General features: G+C 38.7%; 1 long non-coding RNA gene across 1 annotated transcript; it reads left to right on the top strand.

Moving 5' to 3' along the window:
- Positions 1-333: 333 nt before the first annotated feature.
- On the top strand, positions 334-7,812 carry LOC138359086 (uncharacterized). Its single transcript, XR_011225752.1, has 2 exons — positions 334-750; positions 7,314-7,812. It is a non-coding gene; the product is annotated as an uncharacterized lncRNA (long non-coding RNA).
- The last annotated feature ends 13,012 nt before the right edge of the window (positions 7,813-20,824 follow it).

Raw genomic sequence — 20,824 nt, forward strand, 5'->3', positions numbered from 1 at the left:
GGTAGATTGTTTATGTAGACAATGAACATCTTCGGTGCAAGATCTGAGCCCTGTGGTACTCCACTTGTAACATTTCTCCAGTCTAATACATTGCCTCTGATTACTGCCCTCATTTTCCTATAAGTCAGAAAAGTTTTCATCCATGTTAGAAGCTTACCTGTCACCCCTCCAATATTTTCCAGTTTCCGGAACAACCTCTTTATGTGGAACTCTATCAAAAGCGTTTTTTAGGTTCAGATAGATGCAGTCAACCCAACCATCTCTTTCCTGTAATATCTCTGTTGCTCGATCATAGAAACTGAGTAAATTCGATACACCGGATCTTCTAGATCAAAAACCATACTGTCTGTCTGATATTATATCATTTCTCCCCCAGTGTTCTACCCATTTAGTTTTTGTTATTTTTTCCAATATTTTGACTATTACACTTGTCAATGATACAGGTCTATAATTGAGTGGGTCTTCTCTGCTGTCACTTTTGTAGATTTGAAGTATTGTGTTTGTGTGTGTAGCATGTGCATTAATTCAAGTAGAGTGGCTGTGTGTTATCTGTAGCTGCAGCTGTAGAGAAACACAATTTTTGTTTAATGAGGATATATATTTTATTCAGGTTTTCCTTATTTTCAGTTCACATTCAGGAAAATCAAAATAGGAAGATCAGGGAAGCGAAAGACAAGAATGTAGAGCAAGAGGATAAGTCCTTGAAAAAAATGAAGAAACATCGACTTTCTCAAGATACAACTGTAACAGGTAATCAAAACTCATTCTTCGATTTCTAAGCAAAACTTGTACTCACCTAGTTGTGTTTGCAGGGGTTGAGGATTGGCTCTATGGTCCCGTGTTTCAACTGTCAATGAACTGGTGTATATATTCTTGGGCCATTCCTGCAGTTTGTCCAGTTTTAGTTATAAATATTAAAGACTTAAAAATTGTAAAGTAATATAAACTTAATGGTAATTTAAGTAATGAAAACTTATTGAAACTTAAAGTAAAAATGAACTAGAATAATTAATAACAATGGATGACCAATAAAAGTCAAAAAGCAATTATGAAATCTATAAAATGAATAGCTTACTTACTATAATATAATAAGTACACTATAGTTTAATATTAAAATTACACTAAAACACTAAAACAAAATGTGGTAGATTAAATTGAGATACACTCAGGTACACTGGATGATAAAGTTTATACTAGAGAACACAGGCAAAGCCAGTGTAATATGGAACAAGGAAGTAAATAAAGAAAAAAAAGAGACAATAATAAAGAAGACCCTTTTTTTTTTTTTAGTTAAAACCTATTGGAAGGAAAGGCACAGCTAAAGTACACATTGGTAGTTAAATGAGGTTATAATTTGAACTCTGGTTATTCAGCAGCTATCCCACAGTGATTCAGGAGAATTGAGGTGAGCTTCAGTTGTTATAAAATAGGTTTTTCCAGTGTCAGTCCCCCTAGCTATAATTGTATTGTCTCCCACAAAACAATGTTTAATTACAGGGGAATTTTTCCAGAAACCCCGCAGTTTAAATAAGAGATTTTGTCTGAACCTGGTCAGACATTTATTCACATAAACATTTGATTTACTAGAGAGTACAGATTTGAAAAGGTCTGACTTGCGGAAGCAGCTATCTAGTTTAACTCAAATTCTCCTGTTATTTATACCCTCCTGTTGATTTGATACCCACTCTATAAGCTGATTTGATGTCACTAGTTTTGATTGAATATTTTGATCATATCTTGGATATTTTGATCTTTGGGGAATATATTTCCATATTTGGATCATACCTTGAATCATTTGATCTTGGGGGAAAGACCATCATGCATTCATTCATTAATTCATGATGGTCTTGGGAGAAGTTTGTGAATGAATGAATGGAGGTTTTGGGGAGGCTTCAAGTGTGCTTTTTGGACCTGGCGAGTCTTTGGTTCCTGTCCCATCTCAAGAATATCTGATCATATATTCAAAGCTCTTTTTGTTATTTGGCAGTCTACCAGCTGTCAACTATTTGTTGTGATGTATTTTGTTAATATATATTTTGTTTAGAATATACTGTATGGAAACCAGGGATACAAATATTGTATAGTTACAAATATAAAAAAAAAAAAATTAAATATAAAGTACTTGTTATATATTCTCAAATAATTATTATATAAGTGTGCAATGAATTGATGTGTGCTGTATTTGCAGAGCATCAAATAATGTAGATGGTAGGGCCAATTCCGTTGAGGTGCTTCCGGGGCTTAGCGTCCCCGCGGCTCGGTCGTCGACCAGGCCTCCTGGTTGCTGGACTGATCAACCAGGCTGTTGGATGCGGCTGCTCGCAGCCTGATGTATGAGTCACAGCCTGGTTGATCAGGTATCCTTTGGAGGTGCTTATCCAGTTCTCTTGAACACTCTGAGGGGTTTGCCAAGAATGCCCCTTATGTGTAGCGGAAGCGTGTTGAACAGTCTCAGGCCTCTGATGTTGATAGAGTTCTCTCTCAGAGTACCTGTTGCACTTCTGCTTTTCAATGGGGGTATTCTGCACATCCTGCCATGTCTTCTGGTCTCATGTGATGTTATTTCTGTGTGCAGGTTTGGGACCAGCTCCTCTAATATTTTCCACGTGTAAATTATTATGTATCTCTCCCGCCTGCGCTCAAGGGAGTACAGATTTAGGCTCTTTAGTCGATCCCAATAGTTTAGATGTGTTACTTTTTTTACTGAGTAATAATTTTTACTGATGGTTTACTGAGTGGATTCTAGCAGTAAAGATTCTCTGCACGCTCTTCAGGTCAGCAATTTCTCCAGCTTTAAAAGGGGCTGTCATTGTGCAGCAGTACTCCACTCTAGAGAGCACAAGCATTTTGAAAAGTATCATCATCGGTATAGGATCTCTAGTGTGAAAAGTTCTTGTTATCCAACCTGTCATTTTTCTTGCAGTTGTGATGGCTACTTTATTATGTTCTTTAAAGGTAAATTCTTCAGACATGAGTACACCCAGATCCTTGACATTGCCTTTTCGTTCTATGTTATGATTTGCCCGAGTTTTTTACGTGGTTGCCGTTTTTATATTTTCATTTTGTCCAGAGCGCATGAGCTGGAACTAATCTTCGTTAAACACTATATTATTTTCTGTAGCCCATAGAAAGACCTGATCTACATCTGATTGGAGGTTTGCTGTGTCCTCTATGTTGCCTACTCTCATGAAGATCCTAGTGTCATCTGCAAAGGATGATACAGTGCTATTGGTTGTGTTCTTGTCTATGTCCGATATGAGGATGAGAAAAAGTACTGGAGCAAACACAGTACCCTGGGGGACTGAGCTCTTCACGGTTGACGGGCTGGATTTTATTTTGTTGACTATTACACATTGTGTTCTGTTAGTCAGGAAATTGTAGATCCATCTACCTATTTTTCCGGTAATTCCTTTTGAACGCATTTTATGTGCAATAACACCATGGTCATTTATCAAAAGCTTTTGAGAAATCTTTGTAAATTACATCAGCATTTTGTTTGTCTTCCATAGCATCTAATGCCATATCATAGTGGTCCAGCAACTGCGACAGGCAAGAGCGCCCTGTTCTGAAACCATGTTGTCCGGGGTTATGGAGATGCTGTGATTCCATGTATTTTGTGATCTTACTTCTTAGCACTCTCTCAAAAATTTTTATGATGTGCGATGTTAGTGCTATCGGTCTAATTTTTTGCCTCTGCCTTATTTCCTCCTTTATGAATTGGTGCTATCTCTGCTGTTTTTAGTATATCAGGGATAACGCCAGTATCTAGGCTTTGTCTCCACATAATGTGGAGGGCCTGTGATAGTGGTTTTTTACAGTTCTTGATGAATATGGAGTTCCAAGAATCCGGGCCTGGTGCAGAGTGCATAGGCATACTGTTTATGGCTTCTTCAAAATCCAGTGGGGAGAGGGTGACGTCTGATATATGATTTGATGTTGGTATCATATCCATGAAAAACTCATTTTGGTTAGAAATCTTTAGTGCGTTTAATGGCTCGCAGAAAACAGTCGTATTGCTTCCTCAGTAGCTCGCTCATTTCTTTGTTGTCATCGGTGAAAGTTCCATCTCCCTTTCGCAGGGGCCCGATACTAGATGTGGTTTTTGATCTTGATTTTGCTTAGGAGAAAAAATATTTCGGATTTCTCTCTATTTCACTGATGGCCTTTTGCTCTCTTTGCCTCTCCTGGGTTTTGTATGATTCTTGTAGCTTGAGTTCAATTGTTTCTATTTCTCTACATAACCTTCTTCGCCGTTCTTGAGATAGGGTGCGACTCTCAAGTTGTTCCGCGATTCGCTTTCTTTGCCTATATAGGGAACGACGTTCTCGTTCCAATCTGCATCTCTTCCTCTTTTTTCTTAGGGGTATGCGGTTTAAACATATTTTTAGTACTACTGAGCTTATTTTTTCCAGGCACTAGTTCAGATATGCATTTTCTAGCTGTTCTTCCTAGTTTATTTCTGTGCAGTCCTTGTTTATTTGCTCCCAGTTTATCTGTTTATTATTGAAGTTGAATTTGCTGAAATCTCCTCCACCGGGAATCTGGACTGGTTTTGAAGGTCTATTCCCCATGGTTGTCATAACTTCAATTAAGTTGTGATCTGAGTAACAGGTATTTGTAATCATTATGTTTCTGATCAATTCATCATTATTAGTGAAAATGAGATCCAGCGTGTTCTCCTTCCTAATTGGTTCTACTATTTGCTTGTTTAAGGCAAACCTGTCGCACATCCGTAGCAGGTCATTTGCATGTACCTGTTCATTTAGGCTACTTCCTGGTATTCTTTCTGATATTACTGTATTAGCCAGGTGCTTCCATTTCAGGTGCCGTAGGTTGAAGTCCCCAAGCAGGATGATATTCGGAGCTGGATTTGTGAGGTATTCCAAGCAGTGTTCTATTTTCATTAGTTGGTGTTTAAACTGCTGAGGGTTTGCCTCCGGTGACATATATACAAGGACAATAAGTACATTTAGGATCTCTATTTTGATTATCAGCACTTCCACCATATCATTTGAGGTGTTTAGCAGCTCAGTACAGATGAGTGTGTCTTTGATGTAGAGGCTGACCCCACCCTGAAGCCGGTGTTTCCTATCACATATGAAAAGATTGTACTCTGAGATCCATATTTCACCATCATGGTAGTCCTTTGTGTGGGTTTCTGTTAGGGCTGCAAACACTGCATTTGCCTCATGAAGGAGACCATCTATAAAGTGAACTTTGTTGGATTTGCGTGTTTTTATACCCTGGATGTTGGCAAATATAAATGATGTTATCGTGTTAGTGAAAGTGCTGGATGCCTTACTTCGTGATAATATCTGAGGCTCTGGTAAGGAGGCCACTGTGTTTGCGTCCTCTCTAGCATTTGACCGAGTTGGTGGTAGAGTCTGGTCATTTTTAGCCATTCTTCTCCTCCTCCTCTTGCTAAAAAATTATCCCGGTCGATGGAGTAGTGGGTGATTTCATAGTGGCAGTGTTGCTACCACGTGTCGCACTCTTAATTTGTTTTGTTCACTTGTTAGATTGCATTACTTGCATTTTCCCACTAGTTATCTTACAGTAGAGGTAATTACCTAAGTGTAATTACCTAAGTGTAGTTACAGGATGAGAGCTACGCTCGTGGTGTCCCGTCTTCCCAGCACTCTTTGTCATATAACGCTTTGAAACTACTGACGGTCTTGGCCTCCACCACCTAACTTATTCCAACCGTCTACCACTCTGTTTGCGAAAGTGAATTTTTCTTATATTTCTTCGGCATCTGTGTTTAGCTAGTTTATATCTATGACCTCTTGTTCTTAACGTTCCAGGTCTCAAGAAATCTTCCCTCTCCATTTTATCAATTCCTGTTACTATTTTGTATGTAGTGATAATATCACCTCTTTTTCTTCTGTCTTCTAGTTTTGGCATATTTAATGCCTCTAACCTCTCCTCGTAGCTCTTGCCCTTCAGTTCTGGGAGCCACTTAGTAGCATGTCTTTGCACCTTTTCCAGTTTGTTGATGTGCTTCTTAAGATATGGGCACCACACAACTGCTGCATATTCTAGCTTTGGCCTAACAAAGGTCGTGAACAATTTCTTTAGTATATCGCCATCCATGTATTTAAAAGCAATTCTGATGTTAGAAAGCGTGGCATAGGCTCCTCGCACAATATTCTTTATGTGGTCCTCAGGTGATAGTTTTCTATCTAGAACCACCCCTAGATCTCTTTCTTTATCAGAATTCTTTAAAGATTTCTCACATAATATATAGGTTGTGTGGGGTCTATGTTCTCCTATTCCACATTCCATAACATGGCATTTATTAACATTAAATTCCATTTGCCAAGTGGCGCTCCATGTACTTATTTTGTCCAGGTCTTCTTGAAGGGCATGACAATCATCTAAGTTTCTTATCCTTCCTATTATCTTAGCATTATCAGCAAACATGTTCATATAATTCTGTATACCAACTGGTAGATCATTTATGTAGACAATAAACATCACTGGTGCAAGAACTGAACTCTGTGGTACTCAACTTGTGACATTTCTCCAGTCCGATACATTGCCTCTGATCACAGCCCTCATTTTTCTATCAGTCAGAAAATTTTTCATCCATGTTAGAAGCGTACCTGTCACTATACCTGTCACTCCAATATTTTCCAGTTTCCAGAACAACCTCTTATGTGGAACTCTGTCTAGTGTCTGTGTCTAGTTTGGTGTCTAGTTTCTGTGTCTGGGCACTAGTTACCTGAGTACATTACACCTGCTTGATGGGGTTCTGGGAGTTCTTCTACTTCCCAAGCCCGGCCCAAGGCAAGGCTCAAATTGTTAGTGTTTTGTCCACCAGGCTGTTGCTTAGAGCGGCCCGCAGGGCCACATACCCACCACAGCTCGGCTGATCTGGAACTTCTCCTAGAAAACAGTCCAGTTTTCTCTTGAAGATGTCCACGGTTGTTCCGTCAATATTTCTTATAGTCGCTGGGAGGACGTTGAACAACCGCGGACCTATGATGTTTATACAGTGCTCTGATTGTGCCTATGGCACCTCTACACTATTTGGAAGAATACACACACACAGTGGGTACTGGGGTGGGCCTACCTCCAAATGGCCCCTTGGTAAAAGTAAACCAATTTTAACTCAAATAATCTATGCTAGGATTCTTGGAAAACATTGTGGCACCACAATTGCCCTTCTTGGTCTCTGTCTACCGATTGTTGTAATGCCTGGTGGCCTCTGTCTACAGACTACTATGGTTCCAAATTTCTGTGATTTTGGTGTTTTGTTTTTTGCAAGAAATATATATTTATTATATATGTTATGTTTTCCACATTTTCAGCACATCAGTGTCTACTTACTGCTGAAGCAAGTACCTTCATCAGGGTTCCCAAAGATCATATCTTAGAAGGGTCGAAGACGTCCATTATTTTGAAGCCATCAAATAGAAAAGAAGAAAGAAATAATTTGAAGATAGTCAAGAAGGAAGATGAATCTGTTGGAAAAGGGCAAGTCATGATGGTTCAGAAGAAAATAACGCACTATTTGTCTGATAGCAGATAATAAACTATTTTTTGATAATGTAATTGAGTCAGAGGTGACTCCCATCAATCTTACTTCCTTTACAGAAAAATAAATATAAACAAAATATTATTTATGTAAAATATGATTTATTTTTGTAATAAAATCAATAAACTTTATGTAATTAAGTCAGAGGTGACTCCCATCAATCTTACTTCCTTTACAGAACAATATAATTTCTAAGAAAAAATTCCTAAGTATTTTTGTAACATATATGATATATTTTTTTAATAAAATCAATAAACTTGTGTTTAAAGTCAGTAGTCCATATATTAATTTATCAATCCATCCTTGTGCAGTATGTGCAGTACCACAGCCTGGCTGTGGTACTGCACATACTGCACATGTGTGCTTCTCTCAGAAGTTCCTGTTGCACCTCTGCTTTTCAACGGGGGTATTCTGCACATCCTGTCATACCTTCTTGTTTCATGTGATGTTATTTACGTGTGCAGGTTATTTCTGTGTTATGGTTGTAATTTCAGATTTTTGTTGATTAATTTGGAGTAGGGGTAATTAAGGGTGGTGGGTCCCCAAGCACAGTTATATATATATATATATATATATATATATATATATATATATATATATATATATATATATATATATATATATATATATATATATATATATATATATATATATATATATATATATATATATTAGTATACTTTGGTAGCAGTCTTTCCTTTAGACATATTATTAAATATGACCGGAAAAGTAAGATTAATAATTCTAACACGAATTTTCTCAATATTTCTTATGTTTCTTTTCACTGTTGATGGTAACTGAAAAATCAATTTTCCAAAATTCATTTTTATTTGTAGTCTGACGCGATACTTGAACGCGTTTTGTAATAACTTATTTCATTTTCAAAGAATTTTAGTTTACACACACACAACTATAACCTGCAAACACTAAACAGAGTTCTTACTTATGCTATGATTTAAACAGCTTTCATTTTATACCCGCATATCACCTCACCCAAAATGACGAGGTCGTGCGATGACGATGACAACGAGGTCGTGCGATGCGTGGGAGGAGGAAAGGAAGGCTGGTAGAGCAATTTGGGAGGCTGTGCGGACACTAAGGCCGCTGAGTCTTACAGGAAGGGTTGCTTGCTCCCACTGAGAGTCGTCCAATGGCAGGTTAAGGACTTTCACCAGCATGGACCTCAGAAGGGTGTCATACACATTTAACTTAGGGCTGCTGTAGGATGGAGATCATCTCAGAAAGTAGGTCAAATTAGGGAGAGACAGGCATCTTGTGAGGAGAAAGAAAGCATCATGGGCATCAATCTTGTCAATCCTGTCCAGCATTCTCTTTTGATCAGTGATTTTTGCATCCAGGACCTCCTCGATTGCTCGTGGGCCAATGGAGGCACCCAAGAGAGTGCAGTCCGGTGGCTCGACAACGAGAATTTCTGGAAGAACATTTTGTATTTGCCCAGTGATGTCTGGGTTGCTGGAGATTATTTCACATTTGGACGCATTGAGAATGAGGCCTAAGGCTGCTTCCTGCTCCTGGATTTTCCTTATATCCTCCAAAATGGTTTCCGGGGTTCCAGCGAGAGTGCCATCATCCAGGTACCAGATGTTTAGCTCGCTTGTCAGACCATCATTGACCTCTTTGATAGCTAGGCAGAAAAGGAGGGGGGCTAAGGGGTCACCTTGTTGGACACATTCACAGGAGTTTATTTCATGCTCCTATCTATCTATCTATCTATCTATCTATATATATATATATATATATATATATATATATATATATATATATATATATATATATATATATATATATATATATATATATATATATATATATATATATATATATATATATATATATATATATTTATATATATTTATATATTTCGTACCTAGTAGCCAGAACGCACTTCTCAGCCTACCATGCAAGGCCCGATTTGCCTAATAAGGCAAGTTTTCATGAATTAATTGTTTTTCGACAACCTAACCTACCTAACCTAACCTATCCTAACATTTTCGGCTACCTAACCTAACCTATAAAGATAGGTTAGGTAGGGTTGGTTAGGTTCGATCATATATCTGCGTTAATTTTAACTCCAATAGAAATTTTTTACCTCATACATAATGAAATGGGTAGCTTTATCATTTCATAAGAAAAAAATTTGAGAAAATATATTAATTCAGGAAAACTTGGCTTATTAGGCAAATCGGGCCTTGCTTAGTAGGCTGAGAAGTGCGTTCTGGCTACTAGGTACGACATATATATATTTATATATATGCAAACAAGCCTGAATGATCCCCAGGACTATATACAACTGAAAACTCACACCCCAGAAGATATATATTTATATATATATTATGCTTTTCAGTTATATATTTATATATATATATATATATATTTATATATATATATATATATATATATATATATATATATATATATATATATATATATATATATATATATATATATATATATATATATATTTCATTGAATATAACCGCATATTCTGTATTTATTATTTTCTGGTTTAGGGCTTCTATCCCTCTAACTATTTTCTTAGCATCAGGGCTTAATTGAAATAGGAGTTCTCCAAAACTCATTTTCGTACTTTTAAGGTGAAGAAAAGAAGTGATTTACTATAGAGTGTATTACACTTATTTGTATAATTTGCACGACTTTTCGAACCTCCATGGTTCATTCTCAAGTGAACAGATCTTACAATACTAGTTGATTTTATACCCACATTAGGTCAGGTGATAATACAATGAAGGTGAAAACATGGGGGGATACATAAGGGATAAACATAGGGGCTGCAGAAGGCTTATTGGCCCATACGAGGCATCTCCTATCTAAACACAAAGATTAATCCAGTGTAATTGGCCTGTTATGTTGGACATTGTCTTCTGTGTTGGCATCGATATGTTCTTGTCTTGTCCTTACTCTCATGGTGGGTAGAGTAAATAGTTCCGTGATTTGGGTGTTCATGGTAGGTCGCTCTATTCTTATGTGAATTGCCTCAAGAATTTGTAATCTTCTTGAATCTTGGGTTTTGTCTATTATGCAAGTATTCTTGTTCAACATTTCTCTTGTTAGAGTAATGTCATGGGCTTGTCTCATGTGATTCCTAGGGGCACCAGATTGAAGATGGCATGTCAAACGCCTCGTCAGCTTGGTCGACGTCATACCTATGTACTTATTTGAAGGTTACATCCTTCGTGGGGGCAAGTGTACATGTATACAACGCTTGACTGCTGTAGAGGGTTCTCCGTCGGCTTCGGGCTGTTTTTGATAAGGAGTTCGGAAGTCTTCTTGGTTTTTTAGAATATTATCAGGTTTATGTTTTGGTTAGGAGTAGTGCTTTTTACTCCTTTACGGATTATTTCTTTCATTATTCTTTCCTCTTTTATATGTTCACTGTGCATGGTTGATTTGTAATATAATTTTATTGGGGGTGTTGTGGTTTCTGTTCTAGGTTCTGAATTATACCAACGGTCCAAGTGTCTTCTTATAGCAGCGTTTATTTCCGCGTTGCTATATCCGTTGTTCACCAATACCTGAGTTACTCTTTCAAACTCTCTACTCACGTTGCTCCATTCAGAGCAGTGGGTAAGCGCTCGACGAATATAAGCATTGAGAACACTGGCTTTGTATCTTTGGGGGCACTCACTTCTACCGTTCAGGCATAATCCTATGTTGGTGGGCTTGGTATATACGTTGATGCTTAAAGAGGTTCCTGTTTTTGTTATTAGTACATCCAAGAATGGCAGACTGTTATTTTCACTATTTTCATGTGTAAATCGGAGTACTGACTCTCTCTCTAGGTGTCTTTTTAGGTCAATTAGTTCATCTGAGTCTTTTACTATTACGAATATGTCATCTACATAACGGCAGTATACAGTTGGTTTTTGTCTGCTACTGAAGACCCTATCTTCGATGGTTCCCATATAAAAATTAGCAAATAAAACTCCTAAGGGGGAGCCCATTGCTACTCCGTCTATTTGTAAATACATGTCTCCTTGTGGACTGATGAAAGGGGCTTCCTTTGTACATGCTTCGAGAAGACTTTTCAAGTGTGGCTCAGGTATGTCTAATTTGGGGGTGCTCTCGTCTCTATATACTCTGTCCAGTATCATTCCTATGATTGTGTCGACTGGGACGTTGGTAAAAAGGGATTCAACGTCCAGGGAAGCGATGATTCCATCGGGCTGAGTAGATTTGATCAATTCTAGGAAATCTGCTGATTCCTAGGGGCAATCTGGTGCCCCTACGAATCACATGAGACAAGCCCATGACATTACTCTAACAAGAGAAATGTTGAACAAGAATACTTGCAAAATAGACAAAACCCAAGATTCAAGAAGATTACAAATTCTTGAGGCAATTCACATAAGAATAGAGCGACCTACCATGAACACCCAAATCACGGAACTATTTACTCTACCCACCATGAGAGTAAGGACAAGACAAGAACATATCGATGCCAACACAGAAGACAATGTCCAACATAACAGGCCAATTACACTGGATTAATCTTTGTGTTTAGATAGGAGAGGCCTCGTATGGGCCAATAAGCCTTCTGCAGCCCCTATGTTTATCCCTTATGTATCCCCCCATGTTTTCACCTTCATTGTATTATCACCTGACCTAATGCGGGTATAAAATCAACTAGTATTGTAAGATCTGTTCACTTGAGAATGAACCATGGAGGTTCGAAACGTCGTGCAAATTATACAAATAAGTGTAATACACTCTATAGTAAATCACTTCTTTTCTTCACCTTAAAAGTACGAAAATGAGTTTTGGAGAACTCCTATTTCAATTAAGCCCTGATGCTAAGAAAATAGTTAGAGGGATAGAAGCCCTAAACCAGAAAATAATAAATACAGAATATGCGGTCATATTCAATGAAACATGTTTGAATGAAAACCTGCTGCCAGTATACACCAATATAAACCCACATGACCCAGCAGTCCGCAATACAGAGTTTACCTATAGGTATAGGCAAGAGCTCATTCGGCATCAACTAAACAAGAAGAAGGAAGCCCTCCAAACCTTTATAGAGCAGGCGGAGCATCTGTTAAACAAATGGACCCAGTACGACATCCCTATCCAACTCAAGCAAACCATCAACAGTGAACTATTTAACCTGAAACAACAACATAAAACTCTTGTAGAAACAAAGACACTCCGTAAGTTAACATCCCTAAACGGTGGACAGCTAAAAATCCCTCGTCCTAAAGATGGCTACTTTAACCTGACTTCTTATGATCTTACCCAGGACCAACGAGACCTCTTAAATCTTGGTCTAAATTGTCAATTCTTATCTAAACCAAAGATGCATCAAAAACGCCTGGAAATCGAAATGCTTCTGGACGATATCCATAAGCTAGAAGACAACAAAAAAGTCATCACCACTGACACACTTCAAGCTGAACTACTTGCAGAAGCAGGGAAAAAACGAGGAACATATTCATCTACAATCTTAACCCCACGACTCAAAGAAGCAGCGAAACAACTAAAAAATCTGAAAGACGTAACAATAAGAAAAGCCGACAAAACAGCAGAATATGTATTGATTCCTACCCATGAATACATGAACAAAATTAGCGACATCCTAAGTGACGACTCCAAATTTCAACGAATCACGAGGAACCCCGTAGAAGACCTTAAGCGGAAAGTAAACAAAACAATTACAGCAATCAACGCAAAGAAAGGTAGTGTGCATTTCAATAAACTTCAAGGCGACTATGGCTTAGGATATGCCTACGGCAATGTTAAGACGCATAAACCAGGTAACCCACTACGCCCTATAATCAGCCAAATACCAACCCCAACTTATCACCTGGCAAAGAAACTCAATGAACTCCTAACTCCATACACTCCAAGTAAGTTTAGTCTACAATCATCAGCAGATTTCCTAGAATTGATCAAATCTACCCAGCCCGATGGAATCATCGCTTCCCTGGACGTTGAATCCCTTTTTACCAACGTCCCAGTCGACACAACCATAGGAATGATACTGGACAGAGTATACAGAGACGAGAGCACCCCCAAATTAGACATACCTGAGCCACACTTGAAAAGTCTTCTCGAAGCATGTACAAAGGAAGCCCCTTTCATCAGTCCACAAGGAGACATGTATTTACAAATAGACGGAGTAGCAATGGGCTCCCCCTTAGGAGTTTTATTTGCTAATTTTTATATGGGAACCATCGAAGATAGGGTCTTCAGTAGCAGACAAAAACCAACTGTATACTGCCGTTATGTAGATGACATATTCGTAATAGTAAAAGACTCAGATGAACTAATTTACCTAAAAAGACACCTAGAGAGAGAGTCAGTACTCTGATTTACACATGAAAATAGTGAAAATAACAGTCTGCCATTCTTGGATGTACTAATAACAAAAACAGGAACCTCTTTAAGCACCAACGTATATACCAAGCCCACCAACATAGGATTATGCCTGAACGGTAGAAGTGAGTGCCCCCAAAGATACAAAGCCAGTGTTCTCAATGCTTATATTCGTCGAGCGCTTACCCACTGCTCTGAATGGAGCAACGTGAGTAGAGAGTTTGAAAGAGTAACTCAGGTATTGGTGAACAACGGATATAGCAACGCGGAAATAAACGCTGCTATAAGAAGACACTTGGACCGTTGGTATAATTCAGAACCTAGAACAGAAACCACAACACTCCCAATAAAATTATATTACAAATCAACCATGCACAGTGAACATATAAAAGAGGAAAGAATAATGAAAGAAATAATCCGTAAAGGAGTAAAAAGCACTACTCCTAACCAAAACATAAACCTGATAATATTCTACAAAACCAAGAAGACTTCCGAACTCCTTATCAAAAACAGCCCGAAACCGACGGAGAACCCTCTACAGCAGTCAAGCGTTGTATACATGTACACTTGCCCCCACGAAGGATGTAACCTTCAATGTAAGTACATAGGTATGACGTCGACCAAGCTGACGAGGCGTTTGACATGCCATCTTCAATCTGGTGCCCCTAGGAATCACATGAGACAAGCCCATGACATTACTCTAACAAGAGAAATGTTGAACAAGAATACTTGCATAATAGACAAAACCCAAGATTCAAGAAGATTACAAATTCTTGAGGCAATTCACATAAGAATAGAGCGACCTACCATGAACACCCAAATCACGGAACTATTTACTCTACCCACCATGAGAGTAAGGACAAGACAAGAACATATCGATGCCAACACAGAAGACAATGTCCAACATAACAGGCCAATTACACTGGATTAATCTTTGTGTTTAGATAGGAGATGCCTCGTATGGGCCAATAAGCCTTCTGCAGCCCCTATGTTTATCCCTTATGTATCCCCCCATGTTTTCACCTTCATTGTATTATCACCTGACCTAATGCGGGTATAAAATCAACTAGTATTGTAAGATCTGTTCACTTGAGAATGAACCATGGAGGTTCGAAACGTCGTGCAAATTATACAAATAAGTGTAATACACTCTATAGTAAATCACTTCTTTTCTTCACCTTAAAAGTACGAAAATGAGTTTTGGAGAACTCCTATTTCAATTAAGCCCTGATGCTAAGAAAATAGTTAGAGGGATAGAAGCCCTAAACCAGAAAATAATAAATACAGAATATGCGGTCATATTCAATGAAACATGTTTGAAAGAAAACCTGCTGCCAGTATACACCAATATAAACCCACATGACCCAGCAGTCCGCAATACAGAGTTTACCTATAGGTATAGGCAAGAGCTCATTCGGCATCAACTAAACAAGAAGAAGGAAGCCCTCCAAACCTTTATAGAGCAGGCGGAGCATCTGTTAAACAAATGGACCCAGTACGACATCCCTATCCAACTCAAGCAAACCATCAACAGTGAACTATTTAACCTGAAACAACAACATAAAACTCTTGTAGAAACACAGACACTCCGTAAGTTAACATCCCTAAACGGTGGACAGCTAAAAATCCCTCGTCCTAAAGATGGCTACTTTAACCTGACTTCTTATGATCTTACCCAGGACCAACGAGACCTCTTAAATCTTGGTCTAAATTGTCAATTCTTATCTAAACCAAAGATGCATCAAAAACGCCTGGAAATCGAAATGCTTCTGGACGATATCCATAAGCTAGAAGACAACAAAAAAGTCATCACCACTGACACACTTCAAGCTGAACTACTTGCAGAAGCAGGGAAAAAACGAGGAACATATTCATCTACAATCTTAACCCCACGACTCAAAGAAGCAGCGAAACAACTAAAAAATCTGAAAGACGTAACAATAAGAAAAGCCGACAAAACAGCAGCATATGTATTGATTCCTACCCATGAATACATGAACAAAATTAGCGACATCCTAAGTGACGACTCCAAATTTCAACGAATCACGAGGAACCCCGTAGAAGTCCTTAAGCGGAAAGTAAACAAAACAATTACAGCAATCAACGCAAAGAAAGGTAGTGTGCATTTCAATAAACTTCAAGGCGACTATGGCTTAGGATATGCCTACGGCAATGTTAAGACGCATAAACCAGGTAACCCACTACGCCCTACAATCAGCCAAATACCAACCCCAACTTATCACCTGGCAAAGAAACTCAATGAACTCCTAACTCCATACACTCCAAGTAAGTTTAGTCTACAATCATCAGCAGATTTCCTAGAATTAATCAAATCTACCCAGCCCGATGGAATCATCGCTTCCCTGGACGTTGAATCCCTTTTTACCAACGTCCCAGTCGACACAACCATAGGAATGATACTGGACAGAGTATACAGAGACGAGAGCACCCCCAAATTAGACATACCTGAGCCACACTTGAAAAGTCTTCTCGAAGCATGTACAAAGGAAGCCCCTTTCATCAGTCCACAAGGAGACATGTATTTACAAATAGACGGAGTAGCAATGGGCTCCCCCTTAGGAGTTTTATTTGCTAATTTTTATATGGGAACCATCGAAGATAGGGTCTTCAGTAGCAGACAAAAACCAACTGTATACTGCCGTTATGTAGATGACATATTCGTAATAGTAAAAGACTCAGATTAACTAATTGACCTAAAAAGACACCTAGAGAGAGAGTCAGTACTCCGATTTACACATGAAAATAGTGAAAATAACAGTCTGCCATTCTTGGATGTACTAATAACAAAAACAGGAACCTCTTTAAGCACCAACGTATATACCAAGCCCACCAACATAGGATTATGCCTGAACGGTAGAAGTGAGTGCCCCCAAAGATACAAAGCCAGTGTTCTCAATGCTTATATTCGTCGAGCGCTTACCCACTGCTCTGAATGGAGCAACGTGAGTAGAGAGTTTGAAAGAGTAACTCAGGTATTGGTGAACAACGGATATAGCAACGCGGAAATAAACGCTGCTATAAGAAGACACTTGGACCGTTGGTATAATTCAGAACCTAGAACAGAAACCACAACACTCCCAATAAAATTATATTACAAATCAACCATGCACAGTGAACATATAAAAGAGGAAAGAATAATGAAAGAAATAATCCGTAAAGGAGTAAAAAGCACTACTCCTAACCAAAACATAAACCTGATAATATTCTACAAAACCAAGAAGACTTCCGAACTCCTTATCAAAAACAGCCCGAAACCGACGGAGAACCCTCTACAGCAGTCAAGCGTTGTATACATGTACACTTGCCCCCACGAAGGATGTAACCTTCAATGTAAGTACATAGGTATGACGTCGACCAAGCTGACGAGGCGTTTGACATGCCATCTTCAATCTGGTGCCCCTAGGAATCACATGAGACAAGCCCATGACATTACTCTAACAAGAGAAATGTTGAACAAGAATACTTGCATAATAGACAAAACCCAAGATTCAAGAAGATTACAAATTCTTGAGGCAATTCACATAAGAATAGAGCGACCTACCATGAACACCCAAATCACGGAACTATTTACTCTACCCACCATGAGAGTAAGGACAAGACAAGAACATATCGATGCCAACACAGAAGACAATGTCCAACATAACAGGCCAATTACACTGGATTAATCTTTGTGTTTAGATAGGAGATGCCTCGTATGGGCCAATAAGCCTTCTGCAGCCCCTATGTTTATCCCTTATGTATCCCCCCATGTTTTCACCTTCATTGTATTATCACCTGACCTTATGCGGGTATAAAATCAACTAGTATTGTAAGATCTGTTCACTTGAGAATGAACCATGGAGGTTCGAAACGTCGTGCAAATTATACAAATAAGTGTAATACACTCTATAGTAAATCACTTCTTTTCTTCACCTTAAAAATACGAAAATGAGTTTTGGAGAACTCCTATTTCAATTAAGCCCTGATGCTAAGAAAATAGTTAGAGGGATAGAAGCCCTAAACCAGAAAATAATAAATACAGAATATGCGGTCATATTCAATGAAACATGTTTGAAAGAAAACCTGCTGCCAGTATACACCAATATAAACCCACATGACCCAGCAGTCCGCAATACAGAGTTTACCTATAGGTATAGGCAAGAGCTCATTCGGCATCAACTAAACAAGAAGAAGGAAGCCCTCCAAACCTTTATAGAGCAGGCGGAGCATCTGTTAAACAAATGGACCCAGTACGACATCCCTATCCAACTCAAGCAAACCATCAACAGTGAACTATTTAACCTGAAACAACAACATAAAACTCTTGTAGAAACACAGACACTCCGTAAGTTAACATCCCTAAACGGTGGACAGCTAAAAATCCCTCGTCCTAAAGATGGCTACTTTAACCTGACTTCTTATGATCTTACCCAGGACCAACGAGACCTCTTAAATCTTGGTCTAAATTGTCAATTCTTATCTAAACCAAAGATGCATCAAAAACGCCTGGAAATCGAAATGCTTCTGGACGATATCCATAAGCTAGAAGACAACAAAAAAGTCATCACCACTGACACACTTCAAGCTGAACTACTTGCAGAAGCAGGGAAAAAACGAGGAACATATTCATCTACAATCTTAACCCCACGACTCAAAGAAGCAGCGAAACAACTAAAAAATCTGAAAGACGTAACAATAAGAAAAGCCGACAAAACAGCAGCATATGTATTGATTCCTACCCATGAATACATGAACAAAATTAGCGACATCCTAAGTGACGACTCCAAATTTCAACGAATCACGAGGAACCCCGTAGAAGTCCTTAAGCGGAAAGTAAACAAAACAATTACAGCAATCAACGCAAAGAACGGTAGTGTGCATTTCAATAAACTTCAAGGCGACTATGGCTTTGGATATGCCTACGGCAATGTTAAGACGCATAAACCAGGTAACCCACTACGCCCTACAATCAGCCAAATACCAACCCCAACTTATCACCTGGCAAAGAAACTCAATGAACTCCTAACTCCATACACTCCAAGTAAGTTTAGTCTACAATCATCAGCAGATTTCCTAGAATTGATCAAATCTACCCAGCCCGATGGAATCATCGCTTCCCTGGACGTTGAATCCCTTTTTACCAACGTCCCAGTCGACACAACCATAGGAATGATACTGGACAGAGTATACAGAGACGAGAGCACCCCCAAATTAGACATACCTGAGCCACACTTGAAAAGTCTTTTCGAAGCATGTACAAAGGAAGCCCCTTTCATCAGTCCACAAGGAGACATGTATTTACAAATAGACGGAGTAGCAATGGGCTCCCCCTTAGGAGTTTTATTTGCTAATTTTTATATGGGAACCATCGAAGATAGGGTCTTCAGTAGCAGACAAAAACCAACTGTATACTGCCGTTATGTAGATGACATATTCGTAATAGTAAAAGACTCAGATTAACTAATTGACCTAAAAAGACACCTAGAGAGAGAGTCAGTACTCCAATTTACACATGAAAATAGTGAAAATAACAGTCTGCCATTCTTGGATGTACTAATAACAAAAACAGGAACCTCTTTAAGCACCAACGTATATACCAAGCCCACCAACATAGGATTATGCCTGAACGGTAGAAGTGAGTGCCCCCAAAGATACAAAGCCAGTGTTCTCAATGCTTATATTCGTCGAGCGCTTACCCACTGCTCTGAATGGAGCAACGTGAGTAGAGAGTTTGAAAGAGTAACTCAGGTATTGGTGAACAACGGATATAGCAACGCGGAAATAAACGCTGCTATAAGAAGACACTTGGACCGTTGGTATAATTCAGAACCTAGAACAGAAACCACAACACTCCCAATAAAATTATATTACAAATCAACCATGCACAGTGAACATATAAAAGAGGAAAGAATAATGAAAGAAATAATCCGTAAAGGAGTAAAAAGCACTACTCCTAACCAAAACATAAACCTGATAATATTCTACAAAACCAAGAAGACTTCCGAACTCCTTATCAAAAACAGCCCGAAACCGACGGAGAACCCTCTACAGCAGTCAAGCGTTGTATACATGTACACTTGCCCCCACGAAGGATGTAACCTTCAATGTAAGTACATAGGTATGACGTCGACCAAGCTGACGAGGCGTTTGACATGCCATCTTCAATCTGGTGCCCCTAGGAATCACATGAGACAAGCCCATGACATTACTCTAACAAGAGAAATGTTGAACAAGAATACTTGCATAATAGACAAAACCCAAGATTCAAGAAGATTACAAATTCTTGAGGCAATTCACATAAGAATAGAGCGACCTACCATGAACACCCAAATCACGGAACTATTTACTCTACCCACCATGAGAGTAAGGACAAGACAAGAACATATCGATGCCAACACAGAAGACAATGTCCAACATAACAGGCCAATTACACTGGATTAATCTTTGTGTTTAGATAGGAGATGCCTCGTATGGGCCAATAAGCCTTCTGCAGCCCCTATGTTTATCCCTTATGTATCCCCCCATGTTTTCACCTTCATTGTATTATCACCTGACCTAATGCGGGTATAAAATCAACTAGTATTGTAAGATCTGTTCACTTGAGAATGAACCATGGAGGTTCGAAACGTCGTGCAAATTATACAAATAAGTGTAATACACTCTATAGTAAATCACTTCTTTTCTTCACCTTAAAAGTACGAAAATGAGTTTTGGAGAACTCCTATTTCAATTAAGCCCTGATGCTAAGAAAATAGTTAGAGGGATAGAAGCCCTAAACCAGAAAATAATAAATACAGAATATGCGGTCATATTCAATGAAACATGTTTGAAAGAAAACCTGCTGCCAGTATACACCAATATAAACCCACATGACCCAGCAGTCCGCAATACAGAGTTTACCTATAGGTATAGGCAAGAGCTCATTCGGCA

Source organism: Procambarus clarkii, chromosome 89, assembly GCF_040958095.1.
Source record: "Procambarus clarkii isolate CNS0578487 chromosome 89, FALCON_Pclarkii_2.0, whole genome shotgun sequence".
Lineage (NCBI taxonomy): Eukaryota > Metazoa > Arthropoda > Malacostraca > Decapoda > Cambaridae > Procambarus > Procambarus clarkii.